We start from the raw sequence: 27,658 nt of genomic DNA on the forward strand, positions 1-27,658 counted from the left end.
TAGGCGGTTTCCCACATCCGAATAGGTGACTATTGGAATGGTACCCATATCCCACCTCAGCTACACAATTCGCGCCGGCCAGGGTGGCCGAGCAGTTCTAGGCGCTACAATCTGGAACCGCGCGACCACTACGGTCGCAGGTTCGAATCCTGCCTCGGGCATGGATGTGTGTGATGTCCTTAGGTTAGTTAGGTTTAATTAGTTCTAAGTTCTTGGGGACTGATGACCTGAGAAGTTAAGTCCCATAGTGCTCAGAGCCATTAGAACCATTTTTACACAATTCGCAACATTTCGAAAAGGTTCACACATTTTCGCGTGGTATAAAACTAGACGCAGACAGACTGGGTACACAAGTTTTGCCCCAACAAGCTGCCATATCCAGATGAACATGCCGACCCTGTGAAGATGCGGGACAAGATCGGGAAACAGAACAAGTTTCTTCCCGTGCAACATATGCGGATGGAATGGGAAGGAACGTCGTTACACAGTACAATGAGAAGTACCTTTGCCATACATATCGCAATGGTTCGCAGAGTGCAGATGTAGTTGTACGAGGGGCGAACAGTACGTAATGCAACACATTGTTTTCACCGCCTTTTTCGCTTAAAAAATGTAGAATTTGGTGAGAGGCATCGTGAATTATTCCAGCTTTAGCCCTATAGTTTCATGAAGCTCAGGTTGCGGCGCTCCACGGTGCCCTCAAAATGGTGTCTGTAACGGTGGTGCCTTCCTAGCATTCTTTGTTTTTGCGGTAAACCAGAGCATCGCAGACGTTCATAGGCTCCTCCAGAATGTCTACGGAGACCTGAGTAGGAACAAAAGCACTGTGAGTCGTCGCACGGGGCACCAGTCATTACTGCAATTAGAGCTGTCTGATTTCCCGCCTACCGGCCGGCTGCACACAGCTCTGACTCCTGCAATGTTCGAACGTGCGGACACTCTCACCCGAAGTGATCGGTGGATCACAAAGAAACACTTCGCTGCTCAACTGGACGCCACTGTTGGTAATGCTGACACACTCGTCCACCAGTTGGGCTACAGAAAAGGTGTGTACCCACTGGATTCATCGCTTGCTAACAGAAGTCCATAAAGAGCTTCCATCCGTGTCACCCAATGAAGGATGTACTCCATGGGAAGCAGTACATGGATGATGTATTCGTTACTTATTGAGCGTCCTTCGTAGATGGTTGAATGGCTAGAAAATTTGCCAGTATCATGCGGACCGAAAGTATTGAACCCTGCCGTTTAAGAATACGACTGTAGTGATTGAGACATCTCGGCCGGCAATGTTTAGTGTACCGACTTGGTGCCCGCGCCGGGCCAGTCGCCAACGGCCGGTAGGCGACGCGAACTCAGCCAGCCGCATGCGGCGGTAGCGTGTGGCCCACGGGTGGTGACGTCTACCCGGGGACGCCGGCGGCACAGTTCTAGCCTCCTCAGCTGCAAACAGCCGAAACGGATTTAAATACGCGCAAGACAAAACGGCGGGGACGCGACGGGCCGGGCCCAGAAAGGAGGACAGCAGAAAAGCCGGCGCGGCGCGACAGGAGCGCGTTTTTGTCGCTAACGAGGCCGGCGCATTTGAATACGCTACCTGGACCGCTGCTTTACATCACAATTAGGCGCGCTTTGCATACGCGCAACGGCTGGCGCTGTCGTGTCGCGGTAGCTGCCGCCGCTGCAGGTGTGCGCCGGGACCAGCGCGCCCCTTCCGCAGATTCCGACACGGTGCGGCACAGCACGCCGAGCGTTCCACGCCGGGCTCTGCATTCGGCACTTCCGACGTCCGCATGGTACCTGAGCGGTGAGCGTGGCCGATTGACAAGCGAAGGATCGGAGAATTTCTCTACTCGGGGACTGAGTGTTGTGTCATCCTTACGTTCTTATCGTCATAATCAGCATTACTGTGGGGATGGCTGCATGGGCACGGCCCGAAAGCCAATAAACTGAAAAAAAGCAACTCTGCCTGTTTGGGAGAAACGTGGTTTTGTTTCAGGTAGTGCCAAAGGTAGCATATTGGACGTGGAAAAATACCAGCGCGCTGCTTTTACAATCTGCGCTTTGTAAATGAGCACTCACAATACCCCTGCCACCATCAGTTCTACCACTGCCTCCCCCCTACTTTCTAAAATTCGCAACGGTTTAGTAATTATTTCGTGATTTTGTCTTGCGGGTTGTTGGTCCAGTTTTATATACGAACGTTTCTGCTAAGTTGGAGAAGTTAAAACGTAAATTTAGCTGAAGTTGTGAAGCGGGTCGGTTTCATTAGCTTTGGGATATGGATCTGGGAAGCATGAAAAACGATGTTGTTCACCCTAACCGTGACGCTGAAGAATAAAAAAAAAAGAAATAAAAAATTGAGAGGTGCTATTAGGAATCACGCTCTGAAGTTTATGTACAAACTTTATTACGTATAAAGACAATAATAATTTCGTGTTGCACCATGGATTCGCGCAAGTCCTTCTACTGCACGCCACTTCGCCGACTTGCATGTCCGTAACCTACCCTAGAAGAATGGAAAAACTGATAGAAGCTGATCCTGGGGAAGATAAGTTTGGATTCCGCAGAAATGTAGGAACACGCGAGGCAACAGTGACCCTACAACTTATCTTAGACCAGAGGTTAAGGAAAGACAAACCTACGTTTCTAGCATTTCTAGGCTTAAATAAAACTTTTCACAATGTTGACTGGAACGCTCTCTTCGAAGTTCTGAGGGCAGCAGGAGTAAAATACAAGGAGCGAAAGTTTATTTACAACTTGTACAGAAACCACACGGCAGTTACACGAGTCGAGGGGCATGAAAGGGAAGCAGTAGTTAAAAAGAAAGTGAGATAAGGTTGTAGACCCCCCATGTTACTAAATCTGTACAGTGAGCAACTACTAAAAGAAACTAAAGAAAAATTTGAAGTAGTAATTTAAATTCAGGGGAAAAATAAGCATTTCGAGGTGTGTCGATCGCATGTAACTCTGTAAGAGACAGCAAAGGACTTCGAAGAGCAGTTGAAGGGAATGGACAGTGTATTGAAACGAGAATATAATATGAACATCAACAAAAACAAAACAACATAATGGAATATAGTCGCATTAAATCGGGCGATGCAGAAGGAATTATATGAGGAAGAGATTTTTCTATTTGGGCAGCAAAATAACTGATGATGGCCCAAGTACAGATGTAGACAGGCAGCGGTAAGAAAAGCGTCAGGAAGAGAAATTTGTTAACATCGAATATACTGTAAATTTAAGTGTTAGGAAGTCTCTTCTGAAGGTATCTGTCTAGAATGTAGGCATGTATGGAAGTCAAACATGAACGATAAACTGTTTACGCAATAAGAGAATAGAAGTTTTTGAAATGTGGTGCTACAGAGGAAGGCTGAAGATTAGATGGGTAAATTAGGTAACTACTGAGGAGGTAGTGAATAGCATATAGCATTGGGGAGACGAGAAATGCGGGGGGGGGGGGGGGGTTAATAATCGTAGTGAGAGACCAGGAGATGAATAGAGTAAACAGATTCGAAATGATGCAGGATGCAGTAGTTATTCGGAGGTGAAGAGGCTTGCACAGAATAGAGTAGCCGGGAGAGCTGCACTAACCTGTCTTCGGTTATCCAACCGGGTAAAGGGGACCTACAGTTTAACGTGGAATCTGAACCACGAGTTGTTTCTTCAGACTTCTCACATCATTGAGAGGTGAAGGCTCGGTTAAAAAAAAGACTAAAAAGTACATGGACCGACCGAGATTCTATCGAATGACCTCTCGTTTTCCACGTACGCACTTAATACTTTTTTCATCTCGTTTTATTCTTACTGGTCGCTGAAATTATTCAAGGCGGAAGTGCCACGACAAGTGTAGCTGTCGGCCAGTGTGGCCGAGCGGTTCTAGGCGCTACAGTCTGGAACCGCGCGACCCCATACCGTCGCAGGTTCGAATCCTGCCTCGGGCATGGATGTGTGTGATGTCCTTAGGTTAGTTAGATTTAAGTAGTTCTAAGTTCTAGGGGACTGATGACCTCAGATGTTAAGGCCCATAGTGCTCAGAGCCATTTTGCTTTCGGTAATTTGGTGACATATTCAGTTACATCTTCATAGAATCCGAAAAGTTCTATGTTCCTAGATTCCTCCTGTGTGTGTGTGTGTGTGTGTGTGTGTGTGTGTGTGTGTGCGTGGGGAGGGGGGGCTGGGGGGGGGGGGGGTAGATGTAATCGATAAATTTCTACGCTACGTAGGAATCCTTGTTGAAGAACAGGTATTATCAGCCGTCGACAGCTGTCGATCGAGTACTATCGTTCACCAGCAAAGCACGAGATAATGTCCCAGTTTTTGTGGCACTTCCTGAATATATCGTGATCATTCACTCCAGAAACCCGTAATTATTTGCGCGGTAATTTCCCTCTATTAATTTAAATCTCGTCACTCTGATCGCTATGTTCTCTTTTTGCGTCTCAGTATAAGGTCTTTAGGCACCATATTTGTCGATTATCCTCCCAATTTTGAGCTAATAACGACGTGATTACCAAAAAAGCTTCCAACACTGGGCAACGGGGACCCGATCTTTTTATATACACACGCGAGACCGGCTGCGCGAGCATATGCTTCGTGGGCTATCTGCATATGAAGGGGCCTCCAGGTCCCGAAACGCACGTCGGCCGGAGGGGCTTTCTCCAGGCATCGGGCACCGTTTGACGTGAAGTGCTCTTGTCCGCCGCTGTAAGCCGCTTCGGGGAGCTGTAGCGCTCAACGCAGGCCACTGCTGGCGGCTGTTTGCATACTAAAGTAAGTGGCTTACCAGTTGGATTTGGACCACTGAGGGACCGTTTTATTAGCTCGTGAGCGAAATACTGGGCGCGAAGTTGGAAAAAGAACGCTGGGTGCTAAACTAACACCTGCCCACCGCAAAGCCATGGAAACAAGAATTCGGGAGACGGCGATACACATCTGCGTCTAGGTTAATACTGTGTTCTTTGAGTTCAGGAGGGTATCTGACAGAGTTCTGTATCGCGAAAAAAAAGTACGAGCATGCCGACTATCGCACCAGATTTCAGACTGCATTCAGGACGTCCTTGCAGATAGAACTCAAACATGTAGCTCTTAAGAGAACAGAATCGGCAGACGTAAAGGTAATTTCAGGAGTGGCTACCCCGAGGAAGTGTGATGCGGCCATTACTGTTTACAGTATACATGATTGATCTAGTGTACATCGTAGGAGGCCTTTTGCAGATGAGGCTGGTTTCTATAAGGTGGTAGCAACCCCAGAAAAGTGGCGAAATGCGGGAACACCAGCAGAGGATTGATGATTGATGGCCGGCCGCTGTGGCCGAGCGGTTCTAGGCGCTTCAGTCCGGAACCCCGCGGCTGCTACGGTCGCAGGTTCGAATCGTGTCTCGGGCATGGATGTGTGTGATGTTCTTAGGTTAGTTGGGTTTAAGTAGTTCTCAGTCTAGAGGACCAATGACCTTCGATGTCAAGTCCTATAGTGCTTAGAGCCATTTGAACCATTTTGATGATTGATGCGCCGCGCGGGATTAGCCGAGCGGTCTCAGGCGCTGCAGTCATGGACTGTGCGGCTGGTACCGGCGGAGGTTCGAGTCCTCCCTCGGGCATGGGTGTTTGTGTTTGTCATTAGGATAATTTAGGTTAAGTAGTGTGTAAGCTTATGGAGTGATGACCTTAGCAGTTAGGTCCCATAAGATTTCACACAGATTTGAACTTTTTTTTTGATGATGATTGATGCCTAAAGTGGCAGCTGACCCTCAACGTAAATAAATGTAACATGTTGCTCATAAATAGACGAAGATACCCGTTACAATATCGGTGAGAAACCACTGGAAACACTAACTACCGTAAAATACCTAGAGGGGATGCGTTAACTATCTAGGCTATCCGTCCACGCTAGCCAGATCGATCCAAAACTCTATGTTTCACATTTTCTACTGCCCTGTTGCTCGCTACATTACTTGGATTCCTCCAAAACGTTAATGGCACAAACGTATTCATCGTTAGTATTATTATTGTCGTTTTGCCAGCCTAGGAAGTAATACTTATTTTACAGTTTTACTATTTTATCCAACTCAGCAACTGTAGCCGTATATAATGAAATAGTAAGCAACATTTGTATAAAATAAATTTAATTTCTTTATCTATTTCGGGCACTCGGTGCCCTTCTTTAGAAATAAAGCGATAGGTATAAACTTCTGAAGAAGGGCACTAACTGACGGAAACCGGTAAAGAAATTTATTTCTTTTATACAACTGGTTGTTTATCGTTTCATTATATTATTTCACAATGTCAGTTCATTCAGACTTGCATAAATTGCACAACACTGAAAAATAGATAATCCTCATGGTAGAGTAAGTTATACACTGTCAATGTAGAATTTACCTGTCGGCAGACCTGTCCACTAACGAACAAGTTCTTACGTGTCCAATGATGAATATGTATGACATAGTTGATCCACATGTACATTCAAGAATCACCTGAGAACGCCCTGCAAGCGTAAATAGGCCTATAGCAAAACTCAATTTAAAAAAATTGAATAAACAGTTTGCAGTCTCAGTGAAATCATGACATTAGACGACAACATAGCAGTTAATTTATTGGGGAAAAGGGGCAAGGGTACTACGAAGTTAAGAACTAATGAAAACCATACTTGTCAGAAATCTTACCGAAGTGATGATCAATCTGCAAATCACTCCATCTTATTCCCACAGATCATAGAAATTGTCTGGGCCTGTTTGTAGCAGCGGATGAAACGCATCAGTAAACATCCATATAGTTTAGTAGTACTACGGCAACCAGCTATCAATGAACGGCTTCCGTTTTTTGTGGCACACTTTAAAGCCCTATCAGAATTTAGGCAAATTATGGATTGTTTCATTGTGATTTCTCCTGAAGGTTATTAATTTTTTAGGCCAGTATTGGTATAATGAATTAGTAGTGTAATCACAGTCATTCTTCTGACCAGAGAATTTCGAATTATAAATGGTGCAAGATCCTAATAACTACATGGACGAGTGCGGGTTTTTTCTCCAGGACCGAGCGACACTACCCTAAAAATTCTTCGACGATCTCTTCTTTGGTTCTGTCGTTCCCACAGAAAATACAGAGAATCCGGGCTAGAGTCTACAGAAACATTTCTTTGTATTTAAGTACCTATTACGGTCTATAACATTATTTGTTCAAAATCTTAAGCATGGCTGCGAAACAGCAACTGTGTAAATCTGAAGAGGTTGAGAAATTAGCCAACCAGTTGCAGATTATGGTTTATTAGCCCTTGACGTAGATTTCTATATTTCTAAAAATATCTTCTTCAGAAATAGTGGACCATCATTTGATGCAACAAGGTCCACTATTCCAGAATGAGGTTTTCACTCTGCAGCGGAGTGTACGCTGATATGAAACTTCCTGGCAGATTAAAACTGTGTACCGTACCGAGACTCGAACTCGGGACCTTTGCCTTTCGCGGGCAAGTGCTCTACTGCTCAACTACCCAAGCACGACTCACGCCCCGTCCTCACAGCTGGCGGAAGTAAAGTGTCGAGTTCGCGTCTCGGGCCGGCACACAGTTTTAATCTACCAGGAAGTTTCACGGTCCACTATTTCTGAAGAAGATATTTTTAGAAATATCGAAACCTAGGTCAAGGGCTAACAAACTTCTGTCTGCAACTGGTTGGCTGATTTTTCAACCTCTCCTCATTTGTTCAACATTGTAGACAGCAGCTCAAACATTTTTATGTATATCGATGAAGTTCAGTGTTGGCACCGTTTGTATCTCGACAAATATGGAAATGGTACTCCACATCTCGTCACATGTTCACAAGCACGAGAGGTGTTATGTCCTCTACTGCAGCGTAGATCGATTGTCTCAAATCCACCTGATCTCAAACCGCTGTTCTGTAAACAATGTCCTTGATCAATCCTCATGCACTGAAATCCAACGGAGTGAGATCGGGAGACCGAGGGGAGCAGGCGGTGGTTCCCCCCCCCCCCCCGCCCCCCTCCCCTTTCTCTACCGTTCCGATTCAACGTTCAGGGGATGTCTTGTGTTAAGATTCCCATGAACCGAGGGACCAGGCGATGTGACCCCTCCCTTCCGATCCAACGTTCAGGAAAAGTCTCATGGAGAAATGTGGTAACGTACCCTTGAACCGAGAGGGCCAGCCAATGGGACACCACCTCCAATCGAAAGGTCAGACAACGTCTCTTGGAGAAACGTGCTAACATCTACATGATAGTAGGGTGGGGCATCGTCCTGCTGACGTCGTGGGCAGGGGTTCGTCTATGAAGCTGCAGAGTTCACCAACATGTCGAGATAGGTGTGCCCTGAATGGTGAGGATCACATCTTGAGGAGTGTTTTTATCAACTAAGTATTTAGAAAACTACATCAAACGTCGAGTTCATTCGTTATAAGGGATTCGTTTGTGTGTACCTCTGAAATGAAATGACGGTATGACTTGTTGGCTGGGAGGCCCCATGCTGGGGAGTTCGGCCGCCGTATTGCAAGTCCTTTTTAGTTGACGCCACGTCGGCGACTTGCGGGTCAATGATGATGAAGGACACACAACACCCAGAATCGAACCCGGGCCCCCAGCGTGACAAGCGGAAGCGCTACCGCTACGCTACGGAGGCGGACTGTGTACCTCTCGACTATGTCCTTGATAAACCCTCATGCACTGAAATCTAACGGAGAGAGATAGGGAGACTGAGGGGACCAGGCGGTGGTTCCCGCCTCCCTCCCCCCTCCCCTCCCCTTCCCTTCCGATTCAATGTGCAGGAGATGTCTTGTGGAAAAAAAGTATTAACATTCCCATGAACCGAGGCACTAGGCAATGGGCCCTCCCTTACGATCCACCAATCAGGAAAAGTCTCGCGGAGAAATGTGGTAACGTACCCTTGAACCGAGAGGGCCAGGCAATGGGACACCGCCTCCGATCTAAAGTTCAGACAACGTCTCTTGTGCTAACGTCGTGGGCAGGGTTCGTCTGTTAAGCTGCACAGTTCGCCAACATGTCGAGATAGGTGTGCCCTTGAATGGTGAGGATCGCATCTTGAGGAGTGTTTCTATCAACTGAGTAATTACAAAACGGCATAAAACGTCGAGTTCAATCGTTATAAGAGATTCGTTTGTGTGTACCTCTAGACTATGTCGTTGATAAACCCTCATGCATTGAAATCCAACGGAGAGGGATCGGGAGACCGAGGGGAGCAGGCAATGCCCCCCCCCCCCTCCTACCCCTTCCGATTCAATGTGCGGGGGATGTCTTGCAGAAAAAAAGTGTTAACATCCGCATGAACCGAGGGCCAGGCAATGGGACCCGTCCCTTCCGATCCAACGTTCAGGAAAAGTCTCACGGAGAAATGTGGTAAAGTACCCTTGAACCAAGAGAGCCAGGCAATGGGGCACAACCTCCGATCTAAAGTTCAGACAACGTCTCTTGGAGAAATGTGGTAACATCCACATGATAGTAGGGTGTGGCATCGTCCTCCGGGAAAATGATGTCGTGGGCGGGGGGGAGGTCGTCTGTGAAGCTGCATAGTTAACCAACATGTCGAGATAGGTGTGCCCTAAATGGTGAGGATCGCATCTTGGGGTGGGTCACTATCAACTGCGTATTTACAAAACAACATAACATGTCGAGTTATAAGGATTCGTTCGTGTGTAACCTGGACTGAGACACTGGATGGTGAGATACGGAGCAGCCGGACGGCCAGGAAACGTTTTGTGGACGCGGCTGGCCACATGCCTGAGGCGGCAGGAGCCACATGCTGGTGCTGGCCGTGGGAAAGCTCGGCTGCGCCGTCATTAGGCGGAGCCTCGCAATTACGGCGAGGAGCCGGGCCACGCGAGCGCCATATGGCACTCAGCGGCGCGGCCGGCCTGGCGCCCACGTGGGAGCGACCGAAGCGGCGGTAGCGCAGCGCGCACGCACGGCGGTCGCCGCAATCTCGGCCGCGGCTACTGTCCGTCTGGCGCGACAAAAGAACCGCAGCCCTGTTACCCGCCTAACAACAGGCCCCCCACACAACAATAAAAGCTCGGCCCTCAGACTCGGCGACAGACCACAAGACTGTCCCGTCCCTCTGCCGCACACAGTTTTTTGTACGGAAGAGCACCGGGGAGAGGGTTGGCTTTCACATTTGGCATTCCGTTACTGCGTGACACGGCAGACTGTGCGTGGTACTGTCACGAAAGCTTTTGCCGCGAAGCAAATTGTAAGCGATTTCCGCGAGCATCTTAGACTGAGGTTTGGATGTAAACACGCAAAATTTCCAGAATGTTTAGTTGGTTCGTGTGGGGAAACAGAGGTAGGCAGCCTAGTTACGAAACTTCCAGTCAAAAAATATAACTTTACTTGTAAAGGTCCGTCTTGATCATACAAAACTGTACATTTCGCTACTAACGGTTTCGGCCATTGCCATCTTCAGATCGTAAAAATATTCCGATGTAGGCATCAATGTCAAAATCTATATATCTAGGCACCGATTGGTCATTCTAGTCTCATTCGTCAGAAATATCGGGAATCTCTACCATCTTTAACCCTAAATTGGACATGATCACGACTCATTTACAAACTTTATGACCTCAGTTGGTACAAGAGATGTTGTTGTTATGGTCTTCAGTCCTGAGACTGGTTTGATGCAGCTCTCCATGCTACTTTGTCCTGTGCAAGCTTCATCATCTCCCAGTACCTATTGCAACCTACATCCTTCTGAATCTGTTTAGTGTATTCACCTCTTGATCTCCCTCTACGATTTTTACCCCCCACGCTGCCCTCCATACTAAATTGGTGATCCCTTGATGCCTCAGAATATGCCCTACCAACCTATCCCTTCTTGTAGTCAAGTTGTGCCAAAAATTTCTCTTTTCTCCAATTCTATTCAGTACCTCCTCATTAGTTATGTGATCTACCCATCTAATCTTCAGCATTCTTCTATACCACCACATTTCGAAAGCTTCTATTCTCTTCTTCTCTAAACTATTTGTCGTCCACGTTTCACTTCCATACATGGCTACACTCCATACAAATACTTTCAGAAACGACATCCTGATACATAAATCTATATTCGATGTTAACAAATTTCTCTTCTTTAGAAACGCTTTCCTTGCTATTGCCAGTCTACACTTTGTATCCTCTCTACTTCGAACATCATCAGTTATTTTGCTCCCCAAATAGCAAAACTCATTTACTACATTAAGCGTCTCAGTTCCTAATCTAATTCCCGCAGCATCACCCGACTTAATTCGACTACATTCCATTATCCTCATTTTACTTTTATTGATGTTCCTCTTATATCCTCCTTCTAAGACACTGTCCATTCCGTTCAGCAGCTCTTCCAGGTCCTTTGCTGTCTTTGTCAGAATTACAATGTCATCTGCGAACCTCAAACTTTTTATTTCTTCTCCGTGGATTTTAATACTTACTCCGAATTTTTCTTTTGTTTCCTTTACTGCTTGCTCAATATACAGAATGAATAACATCGGGGAGAGGCTACAAGCCTATCTTACTCCCTTCCCAACCACTGCTTCCTTCCCTTTTATGCCCCTCGACTCTTATAACAGCCATCTGGTTTCTGTACAAATTGTAAATAGCCTCTCGCTCCCTGTATTTTTACCCCTGCCACCTTAAGCCAAAATAATTGCCAATATCCAGCATGTGATTTAATTGATAGAGGTCCAACGTTTTCGGATCAGAGGCATATAACGTTCGCTGACGCCACCCTAAGCGTCCATTAGTGTTCGCCGTCCCTCAGGCGACGAAATTTCCCGAACTACCAGACTACTAAACCAATGTGCTGCATACTGCGTACCACAGTAAACTGACAGAGTGATTCTCAAGAAGACCTAAGTGAAAAGTTAGATTTTTTATTTTCAGACAATTATAAAAGTTCAGGCACTCACAAATATTCAACTTCGCTGTCCAAAATTCTAGGACATGTTCAGATTTTCTTGGACATATGTACGATTTGACGGTTCACACACGGAAAAATTTGAAAACGTTAAAAATATATGTTTTGACAGAGCACAGGGAAAACTGTGCGACTGTGAAACTGTTGCATTCATTTGTTGCAGTTTATGTTAGAAACTCTTACGTTTTCATCACTTTTTTGGGAGTGATTATCACAGCCACAAGGAAACCTAAATCGGGCAAAGTAGAAGAATCTTGTTAGCCACCCGCCAAGTGTGCAAGTTAGGTGGGTCGACAACATATGCACATAAACATCACCAGTGTCGTATAGAATATATCAGACGTGTGTTCCTGTGGAGTACTCGGTTGACCTATGACCTTACGATCAAATGTTTTCGGTTCCCATCGGAGAGACACGGTCTTTCGTCTACTAATCGCACGGTTTTGCGTTGCGTTCGCAAAACACAGACACTAAGTTATTACAGTGAACAGAGACGTCAATGAACGTACGGACAGGTCATGACTTTGCGAAAATAGAGAAAGTAATCTTCTCACTCGAAGGAAGACTTGAACCAAGGACCTCTCGTTCCGCAGCTGCTCACGCTAACCACGGCACCACGACGCTCCTGAGCTCACATTATCCTTGATGTTGCCTATCTTGCGGATGGACTACTTTTTTTCCCCTACTTCCACACAACTTCTTCCTGTTTTCTAGACTGATCTGTGTTCAGTTTTTCAAGGCCTATCCACTGTGCCAACTTATAACTAAATCTGAGGGGGGTGCGATGGGGAGGTTGCCTTGTCAGGCACCGCATGTGGAAATCATTAAGGCGACGTTCTTGTTCGGCATAAGTAGTGCACGTTTCCGATGCATACAAAAGGATGCTGAGGACGGAAGTTTGATATACAAGAATTTTGGTGGTCAAAGAGAGTTTGTTGTTTTTCCAAACACGTGTAGAGAGTTTGCCAAAAGTTGTCGCAGCTCTTCCAATGCGAGCATCAATTTCCTTGTCAACAGACATGTTTGATTCTATAGTAGATCCAAGATAGCAGTAGCTGTGTTAATCCCATCAGAGAGAAGGGGAAACGGATTCGTTCGGGGAGGGGGACGCAGATGATGGCGGGGGGGGGGGGGGGGGGGTAGGGAGGCAGAAAGAGAGAGAACAGTGTTTGTTGACCAGCAGTGGGTTACGGCCTTGCCAGAATAGCACCAACCGCCCCAAAGCGCAGTAACTGGGCCGGAAAGGGCGAAAACGCTCGCGGCAAATGAAATGGGAAATTAAAAGACATTACTCGTGGCAGCAGCGCTGCGCTCTGCGCCTGACGGCGACTGGAGCACGCGCAATTAGCGTCGCGAGTATATCACTTTAACGGCCGCCCTTCATCTGGCCCGCGTTTCTGCCAGAAACGTCTCGCCATAAAAAACTGCCCTTTTACAACGCGTGTAAACAATTTGTCTCGTTTCCGGGTCGAGAGCGCGCCCGGATGACGCCAAACGGCGTTTTAAGTCTGCGCCCAAATGAGCCGTTGAAAACGTAATTCACGGCGGAGCGGCGCGAAGGGTGTAAAACAACGCCGGGCTGGGCTAATGGGCGAGCGAAAGCCGCGCCGGAGGAACGGGCCAGCTCGGCTTTACGGTGCGCCTGTTAATTGCCGACGGGAGAGCGAACGGGCGCTCTTCCGGACTCACTTTAGTGGTGGCCGGCGGCCGCGGCCACGGGCGAGGATTTTGCTCCGCTCGTCAAAGGAGACCTCTCACTCCGTGGCTAATTAAGACGTGGCGGCGGGGAGCTAGCTAGCTAGCCGCAGCGGCCAGCACATCCACCACAAAAACTTGCCGGGTGGCGTGGCGGCGGGTTTCGGCCGTCCGCCGACACCTGTGTTCCCCACAAACACCTGCGACCGCAACAGTTTTGGGAGCGAGCTGTGGCGATTCGGATCTTTTGGATTTTGCGGTTCTGAGCCCAATGAAGAGATCAAATCTCATTTTCAGAACCAGGCGCAAATCCAGGGTGGGGAAAGTGGGGGTGGGGAGCGGGGGGGGGGGGGGGGGCAAGCCGCAGTCACGACACCCTTACCCCCTTTCCAAAATATATACACTCCTGGAAATGGAAAAAAGAACACATTGACACCGGTATGTCAGACCCACCATACTTGCTCCGGACACTGCGAGAGGGCTGTACAAGCAATGATCACACGCACGGCACAGCGGACACACCAGGAACCGCGGTGTTGGCCGTCGAATGGCGCTAGCTGCGCAGCATTTGTGCACCGCCGCCGTCAGTGTCAGCCAGTTTACGTGGCATACGGAGCTCCATCGCAGTCTTTAACACTGGTAGCATGCCGCGACAGCGTGGACGTGAACCGTATGTGCAGTTGACGGACTTTGAGCGAAGGCGTATAGTGGGCATGCGGCAGGCCGGGTGGACGCACCGCCGAATTGCTCAACACGTGGGGCGTGAGGTCTCCACAGTACATCGATGTTGTCGCCAGTGGTCGGCGGAAGGTGCATGTGCCCGTCGACCTGGGACCGGACCGCAGCGACGCACGGATGCACGCCAAGACCGTAGGATCCTACGCAGTGCCGTCTTCCGCTCACGCCCCAACATCGTGCACCCCGCCTCCAGTGGTGTCGCGACAGGCGTGAATGGAGGGACGAATGGAGACGTGTCGTCTTCAGCGATGAGAGTCGCTTCTGCCTTGGTGCCAATGATGGTCGTATGCGTGTTTGGCGCCGTGCAGGTGAGCGCCACAATCAGGACTGCATACGACCAAGGCACACAGGGCCAACACCCGGCATCATGGTGTGGGGAGCGATCTCCTACACTGGCCGTACACCTATGGTGATCGTCGAGGGGACACATAATAGTACACGGTACATCCAAACCGTCATCGAACCCATCGTTCTACCATTCCTAGACCGGCAAGGGAACTTGCTGTTCCAACAGAACAATGCACGTCCGCATGTATCCCGTGCCACCCAACGTGCTCTAGAAGGTGTAAGTCAACTACCCTGGCCAGCAAGATCTCCGGATCTGTCCCCCATTGAGCATGTTTGGGACTGGATGAAGCGTCGTCTCACGCGGTCTGCACGTCCAGCACGAACGCTGGTCCAACTGAGGCGCCAGGTGGAAATGGCATGGCAAGCCGTTCCACAGGACTACATCCAGCATCTCTACGATCGTCTCCATGGGAGAATAGCAGCCTGCATTGCTGCGAAAGGTGGATATACACTGTATAGTGCCGACATTGTGCATGCTCTGTTGCCTGTGTCTATGTGCCTGTGGTTCTGTCAGTGTGATCATGTGATGTATCTGACCCCAGGAATGTGTCAATAAAGTTTCCCCTTCCTGGAACAATGAATTCGCGGTGTTCTTATTTCAATTTCCAGGAGTGTATTTTACATTTATATCAATGCGAGTATTTGGAAGAGAGAAAGGAATCAATGGAAATATTACCTTGAATGGAGAACCCCTTAAATTGGTAGAAAGTTTCGCTTATTTAGGGAATGAAATATCTAGGGACGGAAGAATAACTAACGAAATTAATAGGAGGTTACAGAAGGGAGGCAATTTCTACCAAACAATAAAACACCTGATTTGGAATAATGAAGTTTCAGAAAGAGTAAAACTCCTTATGTATAAGAATTAGTACATCCCTACTGTCACCTATGGTGCAGAAACATGGACAATGACAGAAAGGGGCTGGAGCAGACTGCAAGCAGGGGAAATGAAATTTCTCAGAGCAGTTAAGGGAAAAACAAGAATGGACAGAATAAGGAATGTAGAGATTAGGAAGGAACTCAAACAAGAAAGTTTGAGAGAAGAAATTGAAAGAAAGAGATTAAGATGGTATGGGCATGGTAAGAGGATGCATGGCAGAGACTCCCCAAAATTATGGAAGAACTAAAGATGGATGGGGAAAGACCTAGAGGGCGCCCAAGAACACGGTGGAAAATGGGAGTGAGAATATCTGTAGAAAGGAGAGGTGTGACCTGGTAGCAAGTGGAGGAAGAAAAGTGGTGGGAGGACCGAGAATGGAGAGGACTCATCAGCACCCAGACCCGGCAGTAGCAGGAGCGGGATTCGGATATGGATAGATATCAATGCGAGGTGTTGAGCTTTCGGACAGGATCGAAAGAGCAGGAGGAGGAGGAGATTAGTGTTTAACGTCCCGTCGACAACGAGGTCATTAGAGACGGAGCGCAAGCTCGGGTGGGGGAAGGATGTGGAGGGAAATCGGCAATGCCCTTTCAAAGGAACCATCCCGGCATTTGCCTGAAGCGATTTAGGGAAATCACGGAAAACCTAAATCAGGATGGCCGGAGACGGGATTGAACCGTCGTCCTCCCGAATGCGAGTCCAGTGTGCTAACCACTGCGCCACCTCGCTCGGACCGAAAGAGCAGGCACTACGTATTCATATAATAGAGTCGCCTTCATGGTCTTTGAATTCACCACCTTCACTGCGAACGCACGTACGACCTACTGTGGGAATTTCGCTTCCCGAAATATGACGCCCATTAGGCAGTGACACCCAGCCGTTCATATGTGAACTATTTCGTCGAAGTTTTGTGACTAAAAAAAAAAAAATTCAAATGCGTGTGTAATCTTATGGGACTTAACTGCTAAGGTCATCAGTCCCTAAGCTTACACACTACTTAACCTACATTATCCTAAGGACAAACACACACACCCATGCCCGAGGGAGGACTCGGACCTCCGCCGGGACCAGCCGCACAATCCATGACTGCAGCACCTTAGACCGCTCGGGGTTGTGTAAGAGTTAGGTTCCTATTATAGTTATGGAGTCAGCTACGTGACGCATGTTCTCAAAGCCTATTCAGATGCTAAATTTCTCTGAATGGCACTTTCTCTGCTAAAACCGTACCATACGCGGTAGCATGGGTCACCACATGAAATATTTCCGCGGGTGGGAGGGCGGCAGACAATAAAAAACTGTAACTATCTTCCCCAACAGTACTGTCCAACCCCGGTACAAAACCCTGGTTCTGCGCAAGAAATATCAGCCCAGGGATACGGGTGGAGGGGGGGGGGGGGCAGGCGTCGCGTGCAGGGGAGAGTTGTTTGGATGGCAGACAGTAACAAAGCCCATTGTCCACTTCCGGAGCAGTACCCTGGGGTTCCGCACCTCTTCTGAACTTCGAGACGACTTGAATATACGACCTAGCCAAATGGACAATCGATATGTATCTGAACACACACGAGATGTGTTCAAAAAGGTTGATAAACGTGTCTGAAAGGAATCTGTGTAGTGTTAGCCATATCGAATGTTCAGTCTGTAAGCTGTTAAATATATCTATACATAATTGCAGAGAATACAAAACAATTTTACGCACTTTATAGGCGTCTTGTACGACTGCTCTCGGTCACACGGACAATACCTAAGGGATAGTCCATAATTCACATCAGAACATATACTGAAACATTTGCGGAATAACTCGCACAGAAGCACTGTGCATGCCCATTAAGAGTTTTGCAACTGTTTTCTCCAGAGGAGAAACACACACAAGGACCGTCAGATACAGCGGTGAAAATAAATCCATGGGTGTCAATCTGGCATATTCAGGTGGCCAAGAGAAGCAAACGTCGTGAGGGCAAGTAGTACCGATCCAAAGTTTTGGAAGATGTCGATTTAAAAACTTAGCAAATTTCATGTCCCATTGTGGGTGTGTTCCATCCTGCAGAGCGGTGGCATCTTTATCAGGCTGTGCCATCAGCTATTCCTAAAGCATGTCCAGGACTTGTCGAAAGGCTTACCCCAGTGGAGATAAACAGTAAATATAATTTTTGCGCTGAGTTGGCACATAACACACTGTAATTTTTATCGATGTACGAATTAGTTGTAGCGATATTCATTTTATGTTACTCTACATACTCAAAAGTGATCAGTGTGAGAAAGGAGCTTCTAGAAGCTAGGTGTGCGAAAGGGGTGAGCAAGTGCGGTTGGTGTAACGGCAGCAGAAGCGCCCCTCTTTAATAGCTGCAACCTCAAATACCGCGGCTGGAGGGGTGAAAGGGTGGGCCCGAGGTGTAGCCAGAGCGACTCGGACGGGCGTGAAGGCCAGCCAGCTGCCGGATCTGCTCCGCAACGGCCAGCACACTCTGCGTTTCTACAGAATCTGCAACCCGTCCATCCGGCGTAGATCAGAATCTTGTCAGCTGACTGTGGAGTTTAGAGGTCCTCGCCATGAAAGACGCGAAAAAAGCGACAAGGTCTGGCCTGTAAATGATGAATTAAATTCTGTTCAGGGTTTAGGATTTACACTTGCTTTCGATCTAGAAAATATAAGCTGTCTTCAGGGTTCATCGATCGGCACTGAACTCCATCCTCTTGCAATGAAACAGGCAAGTTGGAAGGTGTCTCACTTCTCCTCCTGTATAGCATCCCATGTCACAATACACTGATGGATCAAATCTAACAACTACACTACTAAGTAAAAATTCAGTGCGGGTGTTTCCGTAAGAGCGTGCAAAAATTTAACGGGACATAGAGGATAGTCCACTGAACGATTTGAGGTAAAGAACCTGGAGTCGGAAAAGCCAACTTAAGGTGATAATAGAAATAAAATCACATTACTGTGTACTTATTTACATTACTCAACTGCAAATACCATCACTGACACAATGAACGTACGGTTGTACTGCATCGTACAAAATGAGACCAAACTGACGCCCATCAACGTCAACGCAAGTGCGAAAACAGCGGGCAAGATTCTGATGCACCCTGTCAAATATCCCTGGTGTGTTTCTAACAACATCACAGGCAGCGACAATACTGGCAATTAATTCCAATCTCATACAGGAGTGACTTTGGCCCCATAGGAAATAATAAAAGGGATCAGGTCACGCGACGTCGCAGGCCATGGAAATGGACCTTCCCTTCCAATACAGCGACCAGGAAATACTATTCCGATACTGTTCCATCGTATTGTACTGTGCGTCTCTTAATAGCACTAAATAATGAATGGTTCTGTCGTTGATTCATAGCGAGGTACAATGTAAATACGATACGACAGGGTCACCTTATGGACAAGAAAAGCAAAAAGACCACAGTCATAACTTCCTGGTGATCAGGTTCGTCGTCTTTGTTTACTTGCAGGAAATAAAGAATGTACATGTAAAACAGCATATTACTTGTTAACTTGTACGCATGTTAGCTGTGAATATGCTGGAAAACAGTACTGCTAAACAAAGCGCTGGACAAATTTACTTCCGTATCTCCTTAAGCTGGCTTCTCCGACCCCAGGTTTCCATCTCGAATTATTCTGTGGAACATTCTATATGTCCTTTTACATTTTTGCACGCTCTTACGGAAACACCCTGTAGATACGACACACGTTTAACAAGTACAACTAACTGCCGGCTGAAAAATATGATGTAACATAAACAATGTGAAGACATTGCTTGACAATTAAGATGGTTTAAATGGCTCTGAGCACTATGGGACTTAACATCTGTCCCCTAGAACTTAGAACTACTTAAATCTAACTAACCTAGGGACATCACACACATCCATGCCTGAGTCAGGATTCAAACCTGCGACCGCAGCAGTCGCGCGGTTCCAGACTGCAGCGCCTAGAACCGCTCGGCCACTCCGACCGGCTGACAATGAAGAGTGCCGATGTTTAATGAAGTGCAAGGTTAAGGACATATATAAGGGATAATCAAAAAGGTTCCGTTAGAAAGCTATACAGTTCAGTATCAGTATGCCGAGAAAGCAAACGTGCCTGAGGCAATCATTCCACCGGTGGACCACGTCGGTAAAACTCATCCTTTTGGTCCTGCTGCATGAAGATGTCCGTAACTTCCTATTGCGCATCCTCGTCCATTAGCAAGCGTCGACCCTCGAAGGCTTTTTTATGGGAATGAAGGCGTCACTCTCGCATGGGGGGAGATCAGGACTATAGGGTGGGTGGTGGAGTGTCTCCCTCTTGGGTTGGCGTAACTTCCGGGTTACATTTGGGATATGGGGACGTGGGTTATTGCAAAGCAGCAGCAGCCGTTGGAACACCATTGCACAATGGTGATTTTCGACAGACATGCTATCCTATACATATTCTTCATTCGCGGATGGATGTCTAACAGTGTTTGTCCCTCGGCAGTCAAAAAAATTACAACGGCACGATGCTCCTGTTTGGATGCATTTCGTAATAACGTCACTACAGTTCACGTTTTCGCATTTACCGCACGTCGGAAGACACGAATGTCATACTGATCCCTTTCCTACATGTCGGTGCTTACATACCCGAATCGCCGGCCGTTGTGGCCGAGCGGTTCTAGGCGGTTCAGTCTGGAACGGCGCGAAGTTAAGTCCCATCGAAGCCGCGCTACGTTGTACGTACACTGCAGCAACGCCATAAAACGGAAACTTCGATCGCCATCTAAATAAAAGGTGCTACAGAATTCGTGTTATAAGCTTCTAGTGATGCGATCATCAAACTTATTTTATATCCAAACCGTACATCTCCGGACGTGGATATCATATCAAAACGATATCTACTAAGTCCCTGCTACAACCCATGGAAGCCTGTAATATCAGTTGTGAAACACCTTGTGTAATGAGCTTTCATCAAAGACGTTTCTACGCCAGTGTGTTAACAATGCCGCGAAAATAAATAACGGTCACTAGAATCCCTTCCACTACCACAAAAAAGATGCAGCGATAAAACAATGGCCTCCATTTTGGAAAGACTTGGACCTAGATACCGATTGGCTCATCATGATTTGTACTTCCCTAATTTATTTTAGACGTACTGCAGGAGACAGCTTCCAATGGAAACTAATTTCACCATTCTTTTTCAACGTCAGGCGGTCTTATTGTCTGCGACCTTGTTTACTTTAAACCTGTGTCATCACAGAAATATACGATGAATGTATTGTCTGTGTAGACAGAACAGGTATATTTAGAATCCACATACTAAATCCAATTGCTCAAATGTTCAAATGTGTGTGAAATCTTATGAGACTTAACTGCTAAGGTATTCAGTCCCTAAGATTACACACACATTAACCTAAATTATCCTAAGGACAAACACACACACCCATGCCCGAGGGAGAACTCGAGCCTCCGGCGGGATCAGCCAAAATTCAATTACTTTATATGTTTACTTAGCACGTTACTGTATAGATGTACTTTACGGAATGTAACACACTAAGGTATAAAGACTAAGAATCACAGTAGACTGCTAGTGACCTGATTTTATTACTAGAGAGGAAATAAAAACCAATCAGTCGACAATATCGTTCGTCTTAGTTCTATGAACTAATAAGTAGAGATCTGGCCTAACCTTCTGGATTCATTGCTAGCTTAAGTACTGGTTAAGAGATTCATTAACACTCTACCTGTGAAAGGCAGATTAAAGCATCAGTGACGTGATCATTACGGAGGGAGTACACGATCGGAAATAGATGGCGTGAGTTTCAAAGCAACTAGTCCAGTAATTCCCGTAAGAGGCTTGTGTAAACTACAGGACATCTAAATTTGGGTGTCCGGACAGAGATTTGAACTGGTTCAAAATGTTTCAAATGGTTCTAAGGACTGTGGGACTTAACATCTGAGGTCATCAGTCCCCTAGACTTAGAACTACGTAAACTTAACTAAGCTAAGGACAGCACACACTTCCATGCCCGAGGCAGGACTCGAACCTACGACCGTAACTGCAGCGCGGTTCCGTACTGAAGCGCCTAGAACCGCTCGGCCACAGCCGCCGGCTTTGAACGTATTTCCTCAAATACGAGTCTAGTACCTTATCACGCTTTTACTGGAGAGTCTGTTTCCGTTTACGTATCGCTTTATTAATTCTGTTGTCTTTGGCAAGCTGGTCGCCAGATCCAGATGGAATCCCAAATCGGTTTTAAAAAATTCTTGAGGTTATGATTTCGAAAACTTTTCGGTGTGGTTTGCTACTGAAAGATTGGCATTGGCCCTTAATTAGCTAGCATTGCAAATCTCTCGCAGAGCGTAACGTTTCAAGCGAAAGGAAAAAAAGAAAAGCACAGGTGACTCCTATCTATAAAAAAAGGAAAAGAACAGGCCTGTACTATTACAAAAAGTATCCCTAAGATCTCAGAATTCTTGAACACAATCTGAATTCGAATATAACAAATTTCCTTGAGACAGGAAAGGTTCTGTCACAAATCTACACTGATGAAGAAAGCATAAATCGGGTGAATCTCAGCTTGCTTTTTCCTCACATGATGTCCTTTAGGGTTGGAAAGCAACAGGCAGATTCCATATTTCTAGATTTCCGGAAAGCGTTAGACACGGTACCCCACTGCGGTTTGTTGATGGAGGTCCATGCATACGGTTTAGGTTCTGTGGTACGTGAGTGGCTCTAAGACTTCCTAAGTAATACGGTGTCGTCCTCGCCGGCGAATTTTCGTCACACAAGGGTATCGTCGGGAGTGCCCCAGGGAAATGCGACAGGAACGCTCCTGTTCTCTATGTTCATAAATGATCTCACGGGGAGGGTGTACACCATTAGTAGGTTGCTGCTTGGGACAGTCACACGGAGTAAATACCTAGGCGTAACATTGCAAAGCGGTATGAAATGGAACGAGCACGTCACGTAGAGAAGGCGAATGCTCGACTTCGATTTACTGGGAGAATTTTGGAAAAGTGTAGCTGATCCATAAAGGAGACGGCGTATAGAACGCTAGTGCGGCCCATTCTTTGGTACTCTTCTTGTGATTGGGATCCCTTTGGTGTCGACAGCTACGATGCCACAACGTAGGTGCGCTCTGCTAGGTTGGCACTACGACACCGACACCGGCGACAGCGCCCTCTAGCCGGCGCTGTGCAGCTCCACGAGCGCCGCTCCGGATTCAGCCCAGTTGATGCCGAGGAGACGATCAAGCAGCATTGTTTCTATTTCATAGTTGTCGAGCCACTACAGATTTAGCCTTTGTACATTCTAGCCGATGATTGATTTACATCTTCGCACCTACGTGCTCTTCAGTGCAAAGTTACGTATGTCAGTGACTAATTTTCTCTATTAAATGTTCTGTTAAGTTAATTGCAGTACCAAGAGTTCTACCTCACGTGCTCATCCTAGCTTCCTACATTCGGCCTACCCTTCAGTTTACAGGAGCAGACTCGCGCGCCGCCTACCAGGCGGGATACAAAAATCCCCACAGGTCCGATTAAAGGAAGACATGTAATAAATTCAGAGGCGTGCCGCTAGATTTGTTACCGTTAGGTTCGATCAACATGATATTTTTATGAAGAAGCTTCGTGAGTTAAAATGGGGATATCTAGACGAAGCTTTTGGCGCAAGGCACCATTGCGAAACTTTAGAGAAATGGCATTTCAGGCCAGTTGCAGAACGATTGTACTGCCACCAACGTATATTTTGAGTAAGGACCATGAAAATAAGATGCGATAAATTAAGGCTCATACAGACGCTTTTCGACAGTCATTTTTACCTCACTCCGTTTGTGAGCAGAACAGGAAAAGAAATGTCCGGTAGTGTTACGCGGTAGATCCGCCAAGCACCGTACGGTGGCTTGTGGATGATACAGTGTACGCTTGGTTTCCGAAGCTCCACTTCCTCTCAAGATCTTAGTGTATATCCCCATCCTCCCTTGCCATATCCATGAGCCACGCTTATGCTGCGTTTTTCCCTCACCACTGCGCCCCAAACATTGTCTGGAGATCAAAGAATCAAGCTTCCCGGCGCCTTTTTTGCTACGGGCATCTTAGTGTGATGGCACTACTCCTGTGCAGTAACTGTTTACCTGCGGCCCGCCTGGAGTGAACGCAGTGTTCGACAGCGATACTCGAGTCGTGGAATCCAGCGACCGGGCGAGACGCCAGCAGCTCCTGGAGGGAAGCGGCGAGTGGGAAGCGACGCCCCGCAGTAAATCCTCGGCTCGGGGGCGGAGGGTCGGCGGCTACATTTATCGGCGATCGCTGGGGCAGACAGCGGCGGGGGATGCGTGTTCCTTGTTAGGCGGGGACGTGGATCTGCACTCTGGCACGATGCGGGAGGGGCCGCCAGATAAACCGGCAGCACGCCGCGCTGCGCCGCGCCGCGCCGCGCCGGCCTCCGGAGCGCCAGCCGCGCAGCCGCTCCCTGGTCCTGGCGTCGAGACTGCCCGCCTGGGACGCCTTCCCCAGCACCAGCGTTCCTTCCTAACGTGCAATCGTCATCATTTCCATTTGTTTCCCCGTGCCGCAGAGAGCAACTACAAATATTTTCCAGCTAGCTCGATCTTCGGTAAGGGCCCTGAATTTTGGCGTATCTTGCGACTACTCTTCACTTCCTTCTCCTCAAAGTAATGCATGGTGGATGCGGTGGATCCGCAGTAATACCACTCTGGTTTGGTAAGTCTGGTAAAAATCCAAGAATAAATGTTTGCTTCGTAAATAACTCACTTTACTACTCAACATAGTCTCCTTTGAGAGATCTACACTTGGTCCAGCGATCCGCCGGTTTTTTAACCCATCGGAAAAATAGGTTCCGTCACACTCAGTAAAACACTTGTTGGCTGCAACTATCACTTCCTCATTTCACGAGAATTTCTTCGCTGCAAGACACAGCTTCTAGTTAGGGAACAGGATGAAGTCACTCTGAGGTATGTCTGGCGAACGGGCTGGATGAGGAACCTATTCCTAGCCCAATTCATGCACTTTCGCCATTGGTATCCTTTATGTCTGTGATAGTGCATTATGCTGATCTAAGAGCACATTTTTGAGTACCAACCTTAGTCTTTTTTCAGTCACTGCAAGTTTACAATGATCCAACAATGAAGTGCAGTAGGGTTCAGTAATGGTTCTGCTGTTTTCAAGAAATCTATAAGGGATGCTCCATAAGAATCCCCGCCCCCACCCCCCACCCCCACCCCCCCCAAAAAAAAATCTGTGGCCATCACCTTACCAGCTGACAAAATGGCCTTTGCCTCCTTCGGTGCACTTTAGACAAGTCTTTGCCCATCGTTCCGACTGCCGTTTTGATTCTGGTGTGCAATGATGGGTCTAGGTTCCATCAACAGTCACAATTTGACGCAGAAAGTCTTGCGAATTGCGATTAGACATCGGGAGGCATTGTCTTGAAATGTTGTACAAGATGCACTTCTGCTCGACTTTCAGCAATCGCGGTACCCACCACGCACACAGGCTTTTCATAACCAGTTCTCCGTGCAGGTTATTACACACTAGCTCAGTTGAGATCCCTACAGTCTCAAAAATCTCACGAATTTTTTTCGGCTGTCTTGCATTACCATATAACAGATTTTGTCAGCGGTTTCCCCTGTGGTGACCTCAACTGGACAGCCAATTCGCAGTCGTCAGTTGTGCTGCAATAAGTTAACACGTGTTTGTGTCTCTCGTCACGGAAATGGAACCGCATAATATAGTCATAGGTCAACAGAAGACGCTGTATAGGAGACAATAAGACTTGATAGTAAGCTGGAACCTCGAGAAACAACCAGGGAGAAGAATGTAAATTAGCACATCAACAATTACACTACTGGCCATTAAAATTGCTACACCAAGAAGAAATGCAGATGATAAACTGATATTCATTGGACAAGTATATTATACTAGAACTGACATGTGATTACATTTTCACGCAATTTGGGTGCATAGATCCTGAGAAATCAGTACCCAGAACAACCACCTCTGGCCGTAATAACGGCCTTGATACACCTGGGCATTGAATCAAACAGAGCTTGGATGGCGTGTAAGGTACAGCTGCCCATGCAGCTTCAACACGATACCACAGTTCATCAAGAGTAGTGACTGGCGTATTGTTACGAGCCAGTTGGTCGGCCACCATTGACCAGACGTTTTCAATTGGTGAGAGATCTGGAGAATGTGCTGGCCAGGGCAGCAGTCGAACATGTTATGTATCCAGGAAGGCCCGTACAGGACTTGCAACAAGCGGTTGTGCATTATCCTGATGAAATGTAGGGTTTCGCAGGGATCGAATGAAGGGTAGAGCCACGGGTTGTAACACATCTGAAATGTAAGTCCACTGTTCAAAGTGCCGTCAATGAGAACAAGAGGTGACCGAGACGTGTAACCAGTGGCACCCCATACCATCACGCCGGGTGATACGCCAGTATGGCGATGTGCGTTCCCCGCCATGTCATCAAACACGGATGCGACCATCATGATGCAATCGCGATAGGCTAGAATCCGACCTTTATCAAAGTCGGAAACGTAATGGTACGAATTTCTCCTCCTTACACGAAGCATCACAACAACGTTTCACCAAGCAACGCCGGTCAACTGCTGTTTCTGCATGAGAAATCGGTTGGAAACTTTCCTTACGTCAGCACGTTGTAGGTGTCGCCACCGGCACCAATCTTGTGTGAATGCTCTGAAAAGCTAGTCATTTGCATATCACAGCAACTTTTTCCTGTCGGTTAAATTTCGCGTCTGTAGCACGTCATCTTCGTGGTGTAGCAATTTTAATGGCCAGTAGTGAACATTAGTGTCAGCAAGGAGTTAGCATATTGTGCGGTTCCATTTCCATGATGAGAGACACAAACACATGTTAACTTATTACAGCACAACTCACGACTGAGCAGTTGCATCGATGTGCCGCTTGAACTAGAAGCAGCTTATAGACCAAGGTCAAAGATATTGTGCTACGCAAGACTGCAACGTTGCCCCATCTTGCAAAGAAAATGAGTCTCATTACTTTATTGTCGCACCTCGTGTATCTTCGGTTTCCGTTGCCTCAACGCTCCAGGAGATTTTGTCTGACAGGCATTCCACAAAGGTTCACATGTTAATTAAAAAGGTGGACCCGAAAGCTGTCTCGCACCGGAAGGAAAAGTAAGTCAACTCCACCTGTACTGGCCTATCGGGGATGGTATGTAAAACGTCTAGTTAGGCACTGAATGGAGGCGTTGCGTTCAACGGATGAGCCCCGCGAGTAAGCCTGTAACCTGTGCCGTGACCTGCGCTGAAGACGGCGGCATGTATTCTGTACTCTGCGATAAATGCACGCCGAGTTTACTTTGGCGCTAAGTAAACAGCAGGCGGCGGCGGCAGCGCTTTCGCAGAATTCGGCGCGCATGCGCCACACGCCATGCGCCGCTGGAGAACTGAGCAAACAGAGAAGCGGCGCCCGGCGGAGAGGAGACGACGAATCTCGGCAGCCGCTCACGTGCCGCCTAACGAAGTCCCGCCCTTAAAACAATAAAGGAATGTTCCGCAGACGGCAACGCCAGCGGCGGCGGCAACCGCGTTACGCGATTTCTGCAGCCGCAGCCGCGCCCAATTTCCGCGCTGTCGCCGAATGCGAGGTACGAGCTACGAGCACGTGCAGGCCGCAGAATTCGTGGCCGCAGGTTGCGGAGTCGAGCGGCACGTGGCGCCGCGAAATTCTGTCCTCCTTTCTTCGTGTTTTAACGAAACGAATGGTCTAGAGGGTGGTGCACAGAATAGTGAATTGTTCGTATCAGCAAGAAAAACAACATCAGGTTCTCCTAAACCCGTTTAGGTGATGTTCAAAGCATGTCCTTAAACTCGGTTCGCTGAACATCTCCAGAACATGCTCTGAGTTCGAATATAGTAAATTTTCTAGATACCGGAAAGATCAGCAAGGTTTTAGAAACTATCTCTGGTATAAAACTCAGCTTGCCATTTTTTTCACATGATATGCTGCGAGTGGGATATCTCGATTTCCGAAAAGCATTTGACACGGTACTCCGCTGTAGACCGCTAACCGAGATACAACGGAACGGAGTAGTTTCTCTGACTTGTGAGTGGCTCGAAGACTT

At 47.4% G+C, this 27,658-nt stretch overlaps 1 protein-coding gene across 1 annotated transcript in view; it reads right to left on the reverse strand.

Moving 5' to 3' along the window:
- LOC126354769 (UPF0489 protein C5orf22 homolog) overlaps window positions 1-27,658 on the reverse strand; it is a 1,899,147-nt gene that overhangs the window by 455,798 nt on the left and 1,415,691 nt on the right. The window lies entirely within an intron of this gene.

This window comes from Schistocerca gregaria, chromosome 3 (genome assembly GCF_023897955.1).
Source record: "Schistocerca gregaria isolate iqSchGreg1 chromosome 3, iqSchGreg1.2, whole genome shotgun sequence".
NCBI classification, from domain to species: domain Eukaryota; kingdom Metazoa; phylum Arthropoda; class Insecta; order Orthoptera; family Acrididae; genus Schistocerca; species Schistocerca gregaria.